The sequence below is a fragment of the Aquarana catesbeiana genome, linkage group LG03, assembly GCF_042186555.1.
Source record: "Aquarana catesbeiana isolate 2022-GZ linkage group LG03, ASM4218655v1, whole genome shotgun sequence".
Lineage (NCBI taxonomy): Eukaryota > Metazoa > Chordata > Amphibia > Anura > Ranidae > Aquarana > Aquarana catesbeiana.
In genome coordinates this window covers 45,246,246-45,261,976 of record NC_133326.1, presented here as the reverse complement: position 1 = coordinate 45,261,976, position 15,731 = coordinate 45,246,246, and the positions used below count along the sequence as shown (strand labels likewise).

The window sequence follows — 15,731 nt, the reverse complement described above, 5'->3', positions numbered from 1 at the left end:
ATAAGTGGTTCTTTGGAACGCTTTTTAACAATTCACTAATAACATCAGGCAAACTCAAAAGAAAAAATTGAATGTATAATGGAATGCACTGGCGGAGCAGATATTTTCCCATCATTTCTATATTTTTTTTTCTCCTTTTTTTTTTGTTTCCATTTTTTTTTTTTCTCCCTTTTTTTCCCCCTCTTTTTTTTAACATTAGTGTAATAATGGGGGCAGTGTAAGTATATACTAGTATTATAGGTTAAAGATTGCTTGCAAAGTGGAGCCTTAAAAAAAAAAAAAAAAAAGTTTCGAGCCAGCCAGGAGTCGAACCTAGAATCTTCTGATCCGTAGTCAGACGCGTTATCCATTGCGCCACTGGCCCTACTGATAAGAAAAAGTTTAACTCTTCCTCAACCAGCTAACTTCAAACATTTCTGCACAATCTTTTTTTTTGTTTGTGTGACCAGTCACATATTTATGTTTAAACTTTAGATCCCATTCACATTTGTGGATTGCAGCAATGTGTCAGTTCCTGCAACACCTCTACATGTGCAGTGCATTGGGGTTCCATTCATTGTGATTAGTAATGGAATGCACTTTACAGCTGAATGAAGGAAACGCAGTGCAAAACCTATATACAATACGTTGTGGTGGTCTGCATGCTTAAAAAAATGTAAATAAAAGACTAGGCAACACTCATTAACACGCCACAATAGATCACTAAAGTGTAAATCAGCCCTTAAAACGGAACTGCAATGAACAAAGCAATTCAAAGGAAGTGGGCCCAATATGGCACCGCATGCACGTTATGCCAAAAAATAGTGAGTTGTATGAAGCAGATTTTTAAGATATCCACACTACAACATAAATGTAATAAAAATATATATCTTTTTTAACCACTTAAGCCCCGGACCATTTCACTGGCCAAAGACCAGAGCACTTTTTGCGATTTGGCACTGCGTCGCTTTAACTGACAATTGCGCGGTCGTGCGACGTGGCTCCCAAACAAAATTTGACGTCCTTTTTTTTCCCACAAATAGAGCTTTCTTTTGGTGGTATTTGATCACCTCTGCGTTTTTTATTTTTTGCGCTATAAACAAAAAATAGTGTCAATTTTGAAAAAAACACATTATTTGGTAAAAAAAAAAAAATCGCAATAAGCGTTTATTGATTGGTTTGCGCAAAAGTTATAGCGTCTACAAAATAGGGGATAGTTTTATGGCATTTTTTATTAATAATTTTTTTTTTTTTAGTAATGGCGGCGATCTGCGATTTTTATCGGGACTGTGACGTTATGGCGGACACATCGGACACTTTTGACACATTTTTAGGACCATTTTCATTTATACAGTGATCAGTCCTATAAAATTGCATTGATTACTGTAAAAATTACACTGGCAGTGAAGGGGTTAACCACTAGGGGGCTAGGGAGGGGTTAGGTGTGTCCTGGGGAGTGTTTCTAACTGTTAGGGGGATGGACTACGAACAGCACTTCACTGATCATAGCTTCCGATCACAGGGAGCAGAGATCAGTGACAGTGTCACTAGGCAGAACGGGGAGATGCTTGTTTACATTAGCATCTCCCCGTTCTTCAGCTCCGTGAGACGATTGTGGGTATCCCCACGGCGATCGAGTCCGCGGGACCCGTGACCCGACTCACGGAGCTCCCGGCAGGGTCGCGCACCGCTGGCGGCGCGCACGTGACCACACGGCGGCAAATTCAAAGGGACGTACCTGTATGCCCATTTGCCCAGCCGTGCCATTCTGACGACGTATAAGTACATGCGGCGGTTGGCAAGTGGTTAATATCCTTTAAAAGCCTTATTTTAAAACATTTTACACTGAGAGTCATAGTATCATTGGTAAGCCTTTAGTTGAATACAGGTCGGTCCCCTAGTTACAAACATCTGACTTACAAAGACAACAGGAAGTGAGAGGAAATCTACCCCTAGGAAGGGAATTTCACTCCTGTAAGAGTTATTGTGGGAAAAAGGTACCTCCACTAATGCTTTATCACCAATCCTTGTTTCCACAACAACCCAAAATTTTCAAAATCCAATTGTTATTGGGACAGAAAGTTACATAGTTACATAGTAGGTGAGGTTGAAAAAAGACACAAGTCCATGAAGTCCAACCTATGTGTGAGATTATGTGTCAGTATTACATTGTATATCCCTGTATGTTGTGGTCGTTCAGGTGATTATCTAATAGTTTCTTGAACCTATTGATGCTCCCCACTGAGACCACCGCCTGTGGAAAGGGAATTCCACATCCTTGCCGCTCTTACAGTAAAGAACCCTCTACGTAGTTTAAGCTTAAACCTCTTTTCTTCTAATTTTAATGAGTGGCCACGTGTCTTGTTAAACTCTCTTCTACGAAAAAGTTTTATCCCTATTGTGGGGTCACCAGTACAGTATTTGTAAATTGAAATCATATCCCCTCTCAAGCGTCTCTTCTCCAGAGAGAATAAGTTCAGTGCTCGCAACCTTTCCTCATAACTAAGATCCTCCAGTCCCTTTATTAGCTTTGTTGCCCTTCTTTGTACTCGCTCCATTTCCAGTACATCCTTCCTGAGGACTGGTGCCCAGAACTGGACAGCATACTCCAGGTGCGGCCGGACCAGAGTATTGTAGAGCGAGAGAATTATCGTTATAACCCTTTCCCATGCTATCCATAAAGCTTAAAAATCATTTTTTTGGCTGGAGCTACACTTAAAAAATGTACCTGTTCCGACTTACAAACAGATTCAGCTTAAGAAAAAACTTACAGACACGATCTTGTTTGTAACCTGGGGACTGCCTGTATACTGTATATCCCCATGCAAAATTTATTAGCTATTATAACAGTAATATATGTTATTTGACTTAATATATCATGTGATTTCTCAATGTGTCTCTCAGAGATATTCCTCTTCTACAGGCACTCAGTATGGGCGAGTTCTATATCAAACAGGGAAACGCATAATAACAAGTATATAATTATGAGTAACTCCACTTTTGTTGATAAAAAAACATTCCCCCCCTGGGTGATCTACAGCAGTGGTCCTCAACCCTGTCCTCAGGTACCGCCAACAGGCCATGTATTGGGAATTTCTCTTAGACCCCTTTCACACTGGGGCGGTTTGCAGGCGTTATTGCGCTAAAAATACCGCCTGCAAACCGACCCAAAACAGCCGCTACTGTTTGTTCAGTGTGAAAGCCCGAAGGCTTTCACACTGAAGCGGTGCGCTGGCAGGAGAAGAAAAAAACTCCTGCGAGTCGCATCTTTGGAGCAGTGAAGGAGCGGTGTATTCACCGCTCCTAAACCGCTCCTGCCCATTGAAATCAATGGGGCAGCGCGGCTATACCGCGGCAATACCGCGGCTATAGCGGCACTATGCAAGCGGTTTTAACCCTTTTTCGGCCGCCAGCAGGGGTTAAAACCACACCGCTAGCGGCCGAATACCGCCGCAAAAACGACGGTAAAGCAGCGCTAAAAATAGCGCTGTTTTACCGCCGACGCCCCCACCGCCCCTGTGTGAAAGCAGCCTTAAGCTGGCCACACACCATACAATTTTCCTGTTCAATTTTCTTTAGATTTACCTTCAACTATGTAGTACAAGGGCCTGCCTGATTGCATCCAAATTGAAAGTGTTTAGGTTTGACCTCCTATTATATGGTTTTGGTAAATCTAAAGGAAAGTTGAACAGGAAAATTGAATAGTGTATGGCCAGCCTTAGATAAAATAGCTGTCCAAAATACTATTGACTGTGATTTAAAGCACCTGTGAAAGATAAAGGAAAACCTGCAAACATGGCCTGTTGGGGGTATTTGAGGACAGAGTTGAGAACCATTGATCTACAGTGCCTTGAAAAGCCCCTTTTCCACATTTTGTCATGTTACAACCAAAAACATAAAAATATTTTGTTTGCATTTTATGTGATAGACTAACACAAAGTGGCACATAATTGTGAAGTGGAAGGAAAATGATAAATGGTTTTCAAATTTTTTTACAAATAAATATGTGAAAAGTGTGGCGTGCATTTTTATTCAGCCCCCTTTACTCTCATACCCCTAACTAAAATCTAGTGGAAACAATTGCCTTCAGAAGTCACCTAATTAGTAAATAGAGTCCACCTGTGTGTAATTTAATCTCAGTATAAATACAGCTGTTCTATGAAGCCCTCAGAGGTTCATTAGGGAACCTTAGTAAGCAAACAGCATCATGAAAGCCAATGAACACACCAGACAGGTTAGGGATAAAGTTGTGGAGAAGTTTAAAGCAGGGTTAGGTTATAAAAAAAATATTCCAAGCTTCAAAGATCTCACGGAGCACTGTTCAATCCATCATCTGAAAATGGAAAGAGTATGGCACAACTGCAAACCTACCAAGACATGGCCGTCCACCTAAACTGACAGGCCGGGCAAGGAGAGCATTCATCAGAGAAGCCACCAAGAGACCCATCCTAATTCTGGAGGAGATGCAGATCCTCAGCTCAGGTGGCAGAATCTGTCCACAGGACAACTATTAGTCGTACTCTCCACAAATCTGGCCTTTATGGAAGAGTGACAAGAAAAAAGCCATTGTTGAAAGAAAGCCACAAGGAGTCCTATTTGCAGTTTGCAAGAAGCCATGTGGGGGACACAGCAAACATGTGGAAGAAGGTGCTCTGGTCAGATGAGGCCAAAATTGAACTTTTTGGCTGAAAAGCAAAACATTATGTGTGGTGGAAAACTAACACTGCACATCACCCTGAACACACCATCCCCACCGTGAAACATGGTGGTGGCAGCATTGTGTTGTGTGGATGCTTTTCTTCAGCAGGGACAGGGAAGTTGGTCAGAGTTGATGGGAAGATGGATGGAGCCAAATACATTGAAATCTTAGAAGAAAACCTGTTACAGTCTGCAAAAGACTTGAGACTGGGGCGGAGGTTCACTTTCCAGCAGGACAATGACCCTAAATGTACATCCAGAGCTACAATGGAATGGTTTAAATCAATTCATATTCATGTGTTAGAATGACCCAGTCAAAGTCCAAACCTAAATCCAATTGAGAATCTGTGGCAAGACTTGAAAATTGCTGTTCACAGACGCTCTCTATCCAATCTGACAGAGCTTGAGCTATCTTGACAAAAATGTCACTCTCTAGATGTGCAAAGCTGGTAGAGACATCCCCAAAAAGACTTGCTGCTGTAATTGCAGTGAAAGGCGGTTCTACAAACTATTGACTCAGGGGGGCTGAATACAAATGTACACCACACTTTTCACAGCTTCAGCTCAGATCCCAGCCCATCGGTCACACCCCTCTGACATGTTTCACCCACATTGGGCCTAATCATAGAGGTCTACAATTAAGCTCAATGTGGGTGAAACATGTCAGAGGGACGTGACCGATGGGCTGGTATCTGAGCTGAAGCCTGTCTTTCGTTAACTAACACTGGAGCTTTATACAGTGTGCAGCAATACCTGATGCTACCTAAAAATTTGCTTTACACAACTTCTCCTATTTTTGAGAAAAAAAAAATAACCAGTAGGCTTTTTATTACAGAAGTGTGACATGCTATGTCTGTTCAACAATAAAATAAACCTACCTGAGTATTCATAATCCTTGGTATAATGTACACCAAGCTGTGCATTGGTGCCAGAATGAAGACTGTACATGTGTGGGAATTACATCAGTCTAACCAATGAAGATGGCTGAAGACCCCCTACCCAGAAGAAGAATTGGTGAAGATCTCACTCAGTGCCAGCAAGTGGAGATTAATTTTTGGTCTAGGTTTAAGGTACATGTTCACTTTAGAACCAAAAATTCCCCCAGCCATCTCCCTAACCCTCTATATCAGGGGTGTCAAACTCAATTTCATTGCAGGCCACATCCTCAGTATGGTTACCCTCAAAGGGCCGGTTGTATCTAGGGTGTGCTAAGAACAGAGTGCAGAGTTCAGGAGTGCATTATGCATAGATTGCAGGGTTCAGGAGTGTGTTACATACAGAGTGCAGAGAATAGGAGAGCATTACGTACAGAGAGCAGGGTTCAGGAGTGCGTCATGCACAGAGTGCAGGGTTCAGGAGTTTATTTACGTACAGATTGCATAGTTCAGGGGTGTGCTGTGTACAGAGTGCATGGTTCAGGAGTGTGCTACGTACAGATTGCAGAGTTCAGGGGTGTGCTGTGTACAGAGTGCATGGTTCAGGAGTGTGTTACGTACAGATTGCAGAGTTCAGGGGTGTGCTGTGTACAGAGTGCATGGTTCAGGAGTGTGTTACATACAGATTGCAGAGTTCAGGGGTGTGCTGTGTACAGAGTGCAGGCTTTGTGGGTGCACTAAGCACAGCGTGGAATCCCAACTCCGCCCCCCCCAAAGTTTCCTCATGTCTCTCTCTTCTACCTGACCCAGCTTTAGTACCTCCCATATGTAGGCCACTCTGTCTCGCCTTGCAGGGAGGTCATTCTCTCTTTCAGTTTCTGGAGAACTCTCTCCACCATGCCCTGCCATGCGTGCTTGCGGGGATCTGTTAGTTCCTGAGAACAAGTGACGTTGGGGAGCAGGAGCAGAGGGTGAGTGCCAGAGGTGGCGAAATAGAGTTCCAGCACAATGCGGCTCCAAACCTGGTATTAGGGCCACAAGACAAGGCCTGGAGGGCCGCATTCAGCCCGTGGGCCTTGTGTTTGACATATGTGCTCTATATGCAGAAGGGGCAGTTGGCAGACCAAGTTCAGGGGGCCCGGGTGAATTTTGGTTTTGGGGGTGAACATTTACATTTGGCCTCATCCAAACGGGTAGTTGCCAGTGAGAACTGGCAATTCTTGCCAGAGGAGAAACTACCCCCAAACAGCTGCAGCCAGTTTTGTACCCTGTATGAATCAATGGCCCACGTCGCTGCTGTTTGCATGGAGCCATTCATCCAAGCAGTTAAATTCGATTAGTTCTAGATGAATTCTGCATCTAGGACCACAGAGTGGCCATGGGGACTATAGCTCGGAGTGTTGGCTGCCTATACAACTGTAGAGCTTAGCCATATTTGAATGCTGCAGTCTAGCCCCCCATATTCGCCTGTCGGAATGAAGCTCTAAAAGTAGAACTATAAGAAAAACGTTATTTTCATTTTGGATAGAGTAAAGAAGGGTTATAACCCGTCAGTTTTTCTTTTTTTTTTAATTTGCCATCTGTGCCTCATTGTAGAGATTTCCCTTTGCGTCCTGTGCCATAGTAAAAACAGGAAATGAGAGGAAATCACTTCAAAAATGAGGGAATCCCTGGTTGTCATCAGGACACCGGTACTAGTATCCCCACAGGAAGACCTTCCCCCTATGAAGAAAGTAACAGAGGGCAAACCAGCCTAGCACATTACCTTAGTGACAATTTATTGTTAGATTATGTATAAATTATACTCACAAACAGATGAATATGTCTAGCAAAATATATAGTCCACCAGATGCTCCACCCAGCATGATCTGCTGGCAAGGACCAATTGTGGAGTGAAGAGTCCAAAAAATCTGACACCTTTCGAGGAATGTCCCCTCTTCCTCAGGTAAATATGTCACTCAGTGCCAGTGAGTGGAGATTCATTTGGTCTAGGATTAAAGTAAATGTTCACTGTAGAACCAAAAATTCCCCCAGCCATCTCCCTAAACCTCTATATGCAGAAAGGAGCAGTTTTGAGGGATGTCCCCTCTTCCTCAGAGCTGAGGAAGAGGGGACATCCCTCGAAACATGTCAGATTTTTTTGGACTCTTCATTCCACAATTGGTACTTGCCAGCAGATCATGCTGGGTGGAGCATCTGGTGGACTATGGACATATTCATCCATTTGTGTTTTAACAATAAATTGTTGCAAAGGTAATATGCTAGGCTGGTGCGCCCTCTGTTCCTTTCTTCATAGAATTCCACTTGGGTTTCCCTGACCTGTTGAGAGTGGCAGCACAGCCATTGTGGTGGCTGAACCAGTGGAGACATACGATTTTACCAGCCGCACAGCCACTTCTCAAGCGGAGGAGTATTTGTTTCTTTTCATGCTGATTTAGACCTTCTCTCTATCGCTGCTCTGGTAACAACCTAGCAGGTGTTCAAATCTCTCTCCCCTCTATCTAAAATAAAAAAAAAATAAAAGTTTTGCCTTTAGTTATAATTTAGTTTAAATTACTAAGTCTTAAATTATATGGGCAGCAAAGGGCAGTAAAAACAGGTGGTCGATCTATGTTTTTACCCCCCCCCCCCGACCAACCACTTAAAACCGAATATGGTGGCTGCAGGGATTCATTTATGTGCTGCAACCACAATGCCTTCCTTCATGTCCATGGTAATTTTATCTGGCCATGTTGTATTTGACAGACAGCTCCACCAGTGTCGGCCGGTTGGGGGGGGGGGGGGGGGCAACGTCACCCCCCGGAGACAGACATGAATGCAGGGAATATCGGGAACACCCCCCTCATTCCAGATAGGAGTCAGATGCCCTGCCCGGGATGACTCCGATCTCCCCTCCTCCTCCCTCCCCTGTCCGAGCCGGGAAGTGCTGGATGGTTGAGCCGCTATGGGTGAGCCATTGTGGTGGCTGGTAGGTCGGTCGGTCTTCCCCTGCTTCTCCTCCGGCAGTGCGACTCCTCCCCTCCTCCCTCTTGGCCAATAAGATCGCTTCTCCTTTCGTCCAATCGTGAAACCGGTCTCATGACCCACTTCCTGATTGGCTGGGAGGAGAATCAGTGATACAATAGCAAATATTCATTTGCTATTGTCACACAACTGGGTGGGCCCCTGGCTCTAATTATGTGCTTAAAAAAAATAAAGCCCCCCCCCCCGCCCCATTGGAATCATGCATCCGGCGCACTGTATGTTTATTAGGGGCCGGACGCATGGATGGGGGGGGGGCGGCACCCGTGCGCCCCTTATGGACGGGCAGCCACTGAGCTCCACCTATTAAATGTGTCTATTGAAGTCAACGGGACTACGCCACAACCATGAGCCAAGAGCGTGACTTGTGGTTGCGGTTTAGTCTTCCCGAGTATTCCCACAGTCAATGCGATTCGGTGCAGTGCGTTTTTAAAAGTACTGCATGCACTACTTTTGTTGTCATCCAGTGCAATTTAGCCCATTCAAATGAATGGCTTGAAAAATCGCATCACACTGAATTGCACAGGGATGCAGAGCACATTCTGGTGTGATTCTGGTGTGCACTTGGACCTGTTCACATCACATGCAGTTTGGTGCGTTTTTTTTTTTGCATCAAAAATGCATGGAAAGTAGGTTATATGGTTTCCAATGGCTTAGTTCACACCAGTGCAGTCAGTTCCAGGGCGTTCCAGTTCCAGAAAAAAATCATAAAACATGCTGCATTTTTCCTGCACTGGACTATACTGGAACGTAAAAAAAACGGAATGCACTGGAAAGCATCAAAAAAAGCATAAAAAATGCACCAGACCCCAGTACAGTATAAAAAAAAAAAAAAAAAAAAAAAAAAGCATCTGGAGAGTATCCAGAAATGCATAACAAAACGGATGTGGAGTGTGGTTTTGTGGTGTGAACCGTCCCTTAAAGCGGAAATAAAGTCAGCAAAACAATAATGAAATAAGTGTCCCATAGACAAGGGGTTAAGTTGTGTGAGAGAATAGGATGCTTAGTCGTTGCCATAGTGACAGTTTCAGGCTAATAAAGTACGGTATAAAGAGCGCATATAAGTAAATGTGAACAAGGAAGTGGGAGTGATCTCCAACACATTCATTCCTGATAATACCGGTTTTAGAACTGATTGAAGCATTAAAAAAATGCATGCGAGCCAGCCAGGAGTCGAACCTAGAATCTTCTGATCCGTAGTCAGACGCGTTATCCATTGCGCCACTGGCCCCACACTGTTCAAACTCCCAGTGATAGTCTAGGTTCATAAGAATAGCAGACAATACAGCTCCAGTCACTGGCAATGTATGAGATGTAAATACTTTTCTTTTAGGCCACCTATACATACATACACCCCCCTATACTATACACACCCTATACTATATACACCCCCTATACTATATACACCCCCCTATACTATGTACACCCCCCCTATACTATATACACCCCCTATACTATATACACCCCCCTATACTATATACACCCCCCTATACTATGTACACCCCCTATACTATGTACACCCCCCCTATACTATATACACCCCCTATACTATATACACCCCCTATACTATATACACCCCCCTATACTATGTACACCCCCCCTATACTATATACACCCCCCTATACTATGTACACCCCTATACTATGTACACCCCCCTATACTATATACACCCCCTATACTATATACACCCCCCTATACTATGTACACCCCCCCTATACTATATACACCCCCTATACTATATACACCCCCCTATACTATGTACACCCCCTATACTATGTACACCCCCTATACATACCCCCCATAAATAATACTATAGTATTATAACCAAAGCATTATAACTGGAGCCTTCTAACCAGAGTATTATAACAAAAGCATTATAACCAAAGCATTATAACTGGAGCATTATAACTGGAGTATTATAACCAAACTATTATAACGAGAGCATTATAACTGGAGTATTATAACTGAAGTATTATAACCGGAGTATTATAACTGGAGTGTTATAACTGAAATATTATAGCCAAAGCATTATAACTGGAGTATCATAACCGGAGTATTATAACCAAACTATTATAACCGGAGCATTATAACTGAAGTATTGTAGCCAAATCATTTTTACTGGAGTATTATAACTGGAGTATTCTAACCAGAGTATTATAACTGAAGCATTATAACCGGAGTATTATAACCAGAGTATTATAACTGAAGTATTATAGCCAAAGCATTATAGCTGGAGTATTATAACCGAAGCATTATAATGAAGCATTATAACCAGAGTATTATATCCAAAGCATTATAACTGGAGTATTATAACCAGAGCATTATAATAGGAGTATTATAACTGAAGTATTATAACTGGAGTATTATAACCGGAGTGTTATAACTGAAATATTATAGCCAAAGCATTATAACTGGAGTATTATAACCAAACTATTACAACCGGAGCATTATAACTGAAGTATTATAGCCAAATCATTTTAACTGGAGTATTATAACCGGAGCATTCTAACCAGAGTATTATAACCAAAGCATTATAACCGGAGTATTACAACTGAAGTATTTTAGCCAAAGCATTATAACCAGAGTATTATAACCACAGTATTATAACTGAACCATTATAACGAAGCATTATAACTGGAGTATTATAGCCAAAGCATTATAACTGGAGTATTATAACCAAACTATTATAACCGGAGTATTATAACTGGAGTGTTATAACTGAAATATTATAGCCAAAGCATTATAACTGGAGTATTATAACTGGAGTATTATAACCGGAGTGTTATAACTGAAATATTATAGCCAAAGCATTATAACTGGAGTATTATAACCAAACTATTACAACCGGAGCATTATAACTGAAGTATTATAGCCAAATCATTTTAACTGGAGTATTATAACCGGAGCATTCTAACCAGAGTATTATAACCAAAGCATTATAACCGGAGTATTACAACTGAAGTATTTTAGCCAAAGCATTATAACCAGAGTATTATAACCACAGTATTATAACTGAACCATTATAACGAAGCATTATAACTGGAGTATTATAGCCAAAGCATTATAACTGGAGTATTATAACCAAACTATTATAACCGGAGTATTATAACTGGAGTGTTATAACTGAAATATTATAGCCAAAGCATTATAACTGGAGTATTATAACTGGAGTATTATAACCAAACTATTATAACCAGAGCATTATAACTGAAGTATTATAGCCAAAGCATTATAACCGAAGCATTATAACAGGAGTATTATAACCGGAGTATTATAAATGAAGTATTATAGTCAAAGCATTATAAGAGGAGTATTATAACCACAGTATTATAACCGGAGCAGTATAACCAAGCATTATAACTGAAGCATTAATAATGTAACTTAATGTAACTAGGGATGTAATGTAAGTAATATAACTAGGGATGAGCTTCGTGTTCGAATCGAACCCATGTTCAACTCATACATCGTCTGTTCGGTCGTTCGTCGAATTGCGAACGATATGGGCCGTTCGCGCCAAATTCGTGTGGCGCGTCACGGCCCATAATTCACTGCGGCATCGCAGTGTATTGCTGGCTGATGATTGGCCAAGCATGCACTATGACCCGCATGCTTGGCCAATCACAGCGCCGTCAGTAGAGAGAGCTGTAATTGGCCAAAGCCAAGGTGGCTTTGGCCAATTATGGCTCAGGGGGTTTAGAACGGCGGCCCTGTGTAGTGTGTTCCGGCGTGCTGAGATAGAGGGAGAGAGAGAGAGAGAGACAGTGTCATTTCATTTGAGTTAGATAGAGTAGGCAGGACAGTCAGTGAGTTAGCTGCACTTACAGTGTATTGTGTATATATATATATATATGCATCCCAGGTGTTGTATATATACACTGTATTCAGTTTAGCTAGATCCGTTCCTGTTATCTTCCTACTGACAGGCAGGCTTGTCTTGTTACAGTATTTACAGCTGCCTGAAGAAAATTGCTGGTGTTCTTTTGATCCTGTTAGTACCACAGTCAGGCAGCTAGACTATTTACAGTTAGTGTAGTGCGTCCTGCTCACAGTGTTCAGCTAAAACTACAAGTTAGTGTAGTGAGACCTCTGCACAGTGTTCATCTAAAGCTACAAGTTAGTGTGGTGCGTCCTCCTCACAGTGTTCAGCTAAAGCTACCTGTAGAAGGTTGGTGGTGTTCTCATACTACAGGCAGGCAGTTGATTTTGCTAGCTGCAGTATCAGTACATATATATATATATATATATATATATATATCCCAGCTTAGTGCAGCTACAGGCCATTAGTATGTCTGGAAGGCCAAGAAGGAGAGGCAGACAGTCACAAGCCAATAAAAGAGGGCAAGCAGGCTCTGTGTCTAGTGCTGGTCATGGAGACGGTGCATCCTCATCAGCACGTGGCCGTGGGACACGCTTGGCCTTTTTTTCGGCAGCTGGTCGTGTTGAGCCGCAACATGCGGAAGACTTGGTCGAGTGGATGACCAAGCCGTCCTCATCCTCCTCATCCTCTCTCACCCATGCCCAGGGTACTTTGTCTGGCAAAGCAGCGGCCTCTTCCCTCGGCTCAATGTCATCAGTAGGGATGAGCCGAACACCCCCCTGTTCGGTTCGCACCAGAACATGCGAACAGGAAAAAAGTTCGCTCGAACACGCGAACACCGTTAAAGTCTATGGGACACGAACATTAATAATCAAAAGTGCTAATTTTAAAGGCTTATATGCAAGTTATTGTCATAAAAAGTGTTTGGGGACCTGGGTCCTGCCCCAGGGGACATGGATCAATGCAAAAAAAAGTTTTAAAAACGGCCGTTTTTTCAGGAGCAGTGATTTTAATAATGCTTAAAGTCAAACAATAAAAGTGTAATATCCCTTTAAATTTCGTACCTGGGGGGTGTCTATAGTATGCCTGTAAAGGGGCGCATGTTTCCCGTGTTTAGAACAGTCTGACAGCAAAATGACATTTGGAAGGAAAAAACACATTTAAAACTACCCGCGGCTATTGCATTGCCGACAATACACATAGAAGTTCATTGATAAAAACGGCATGGGAATTCCCCCCAGGGAAACCCCGAACCAAAATTAAAAAAAAAAAAAATGACGTGGGGGGGTCCCCCTAAATTCCATACCAGGCCCTTCAGGTCTGGTATGGATATTAAGGGGAACCCCGGCCAAAATTAAAAAAAAAAATGACGTGGGGTTCCCCCTAAATTCCATACCAGACCCTTCAGGTCTGGTATGGATTTTAAGGGGAACCCCGCGCCAAAAAAAAAAAAAAAAAACGGCGTGGGGTTCCCCCAAAAATCCATACCAGACCCTTATCCGAGCACGCAACCTGGCAGGCCGCAGGAAAAGAGGGGGGGACGAGAGTGCGGCCCCCCCCTCTCCTGAACCGTACCAGGCCACATGCCCTCAACATTGGGAGGGTGCTTTGGGGTAGCCCCCCAAAACACCTTGTCCCCATGTTGATGAGGACAAGGGCCTCATCCCCACAACCGTGGCCGGTGGTTGTGGGGGTCTGCGGGCGGGGGGCTTATCGGAATCTGGAAGCCCCCTTTAACAAGGGGACCCCCAGATCCCGGCCCCCCCCCTGTGTGAAATGGTAAGGGGGTACTTACCCCTACCATTTCACTAAAAAACTGTCAAAATAGTTAAAAATGACAAGAGACAGTTTTTGACAATTCCTTTATTTAAATGCTTCTTCTATCTTCCTTCATCTTCTTCTTCTTCTGGTTCTTCTGACTCTTCTGGTTCTTTCTCCGGCGTTCTCGTCCAGCATCTTCTCCGCGGCGTCTTCTATCTTCTTCTCCTCGGGCCGCTCCGCACCCATGGCATTGGGGGGGAGGCTCCCGCTCTTCTCTTCAACTTCTTCTTCATCCTCTTCTCTTTTTCATCTTCTTCATCTTCATCTTCTCTTCTTTTCTTCTGCGGGCCGCTCCGCATTCATGCTGGCATGGAGGGAGGCTCCCGCTGTGTGACGGCGTCTCTTCGTCTAACGGTTCTTAAATAACGGGGGGCGGGGCCACCCGGTGACCCCGCCCCCCTCTGACGCACGGTGACTTGACGGGACTTCCCTGTGACGTCACGGGGAATGCCACAGGGAAGTCCCGTCATGTCCCGTGCGTCAGAGGGGGGCGGGGTCACCGGGTGGCCCCGCCCCCCGTTATTTAAGAACCGTCAGACGAGGAGACGCCGTCACACAGCGGGAGCCTCCCTCCATGCATGGATGCGGAGCGGCCCGCAGAAGAAAAGAAGAGAAGATGAAGATGAAGAAGATGAAGAAGAGAAGAGGATGAAGAAGAAGATGAAGAGAAGAGCGGGAGCCTCCCCTCATGCCATGGGTGCGGAGCGGCCCGAGGAGAAGAAGATAGAAGACGCCGCGGAGAAGATGCTGGACGAGAACGCCGGAGGAAGAACCAGAAGAGCCAGAAGAACCAGAAGAAGATGAAGGAAGATAGAAGAAGCATTTAAATAAAGGAATTGTCAAAAACTGTCTCTTGTCATTTTTAACTATTTTGACAGTTTTTTAGTGAAATGGTAGGGGTAAGTACCCCCTTACCATTTCACACAGGGGGGGGGGCCGGGATCTGGGGGTCCCCTTGTTAAAGGGGGCTTCCAGATTCCGATAAGCCCCCCGCCCGCAGACCCCCACAACCACCGGCCACGGTTGTGGGGATGAGGCCCTTGTCCTCATCAACATGGGGACAAGGTGTTTTGGGGGGCTACCCCAAAGCACCCTCCCAATGTTGAGGGCATGTGGCCTGGTACGGTTCAGGAGGGGGGGGGGCCGCACTCTCGTCCCCCCCTCTTTTCCTGCGGCCTGCCAGGTTGCGTGCTCGGATAAGGGTCTGGTATGGATTTTTGGGGGAACCCCACGCCGTTTTTTTTTTTTTTTTTTGGCGCGGGGTTCCCCTTAAAATCCATACCAGACCTGAAGGGTCTGGTATGGAATTTAGGGGGAACCCCACGTCATTTTTTTTTTTTAATTTTGGCCGGGGTTCCCCTTAAAATCCATACCAGACCTGAAGGGTCTGGTATGGAATTTAGGGGGAACCCCACGTCATTTTTTTTTTTAAATTTTGGCCGGGGTTCCCCTTAATATCCATATCAGACCTGAAGGGCCTGGTATGGAATTTAGGGGGACTCCCACGTCATTTTTTTTTT

General features: G+C 44.0%; 2 non-coding genes across 2 annotated transcripts; both read right to left on the bottom strand.

Moving 5' to 3' along the window:
• Positions 1–291: 291 nt before the first annotated feature.
• Positions 292–364, bottom strand: TRNAR-ACG (transfer RNA arginine (anticodon ACG)). The gene has a single exon. It is a non-coding gene; the product is annotated as a tRNA-Arg (tRNA).
• Positions 365–9,731: 9,367 nt separating this feature from the next.
• On the bottom strand, positions 9,732–9,804 carry TRNAR-ACG (transfer RNA arginine (anticodon ACG)). Its single transcript has one exon. It is a non-coding gene; the product is annotated as a tRNA-Arg (tRNA).
• Positions 9,805–15,731: the final 5,927 nt, after the last annotated feature.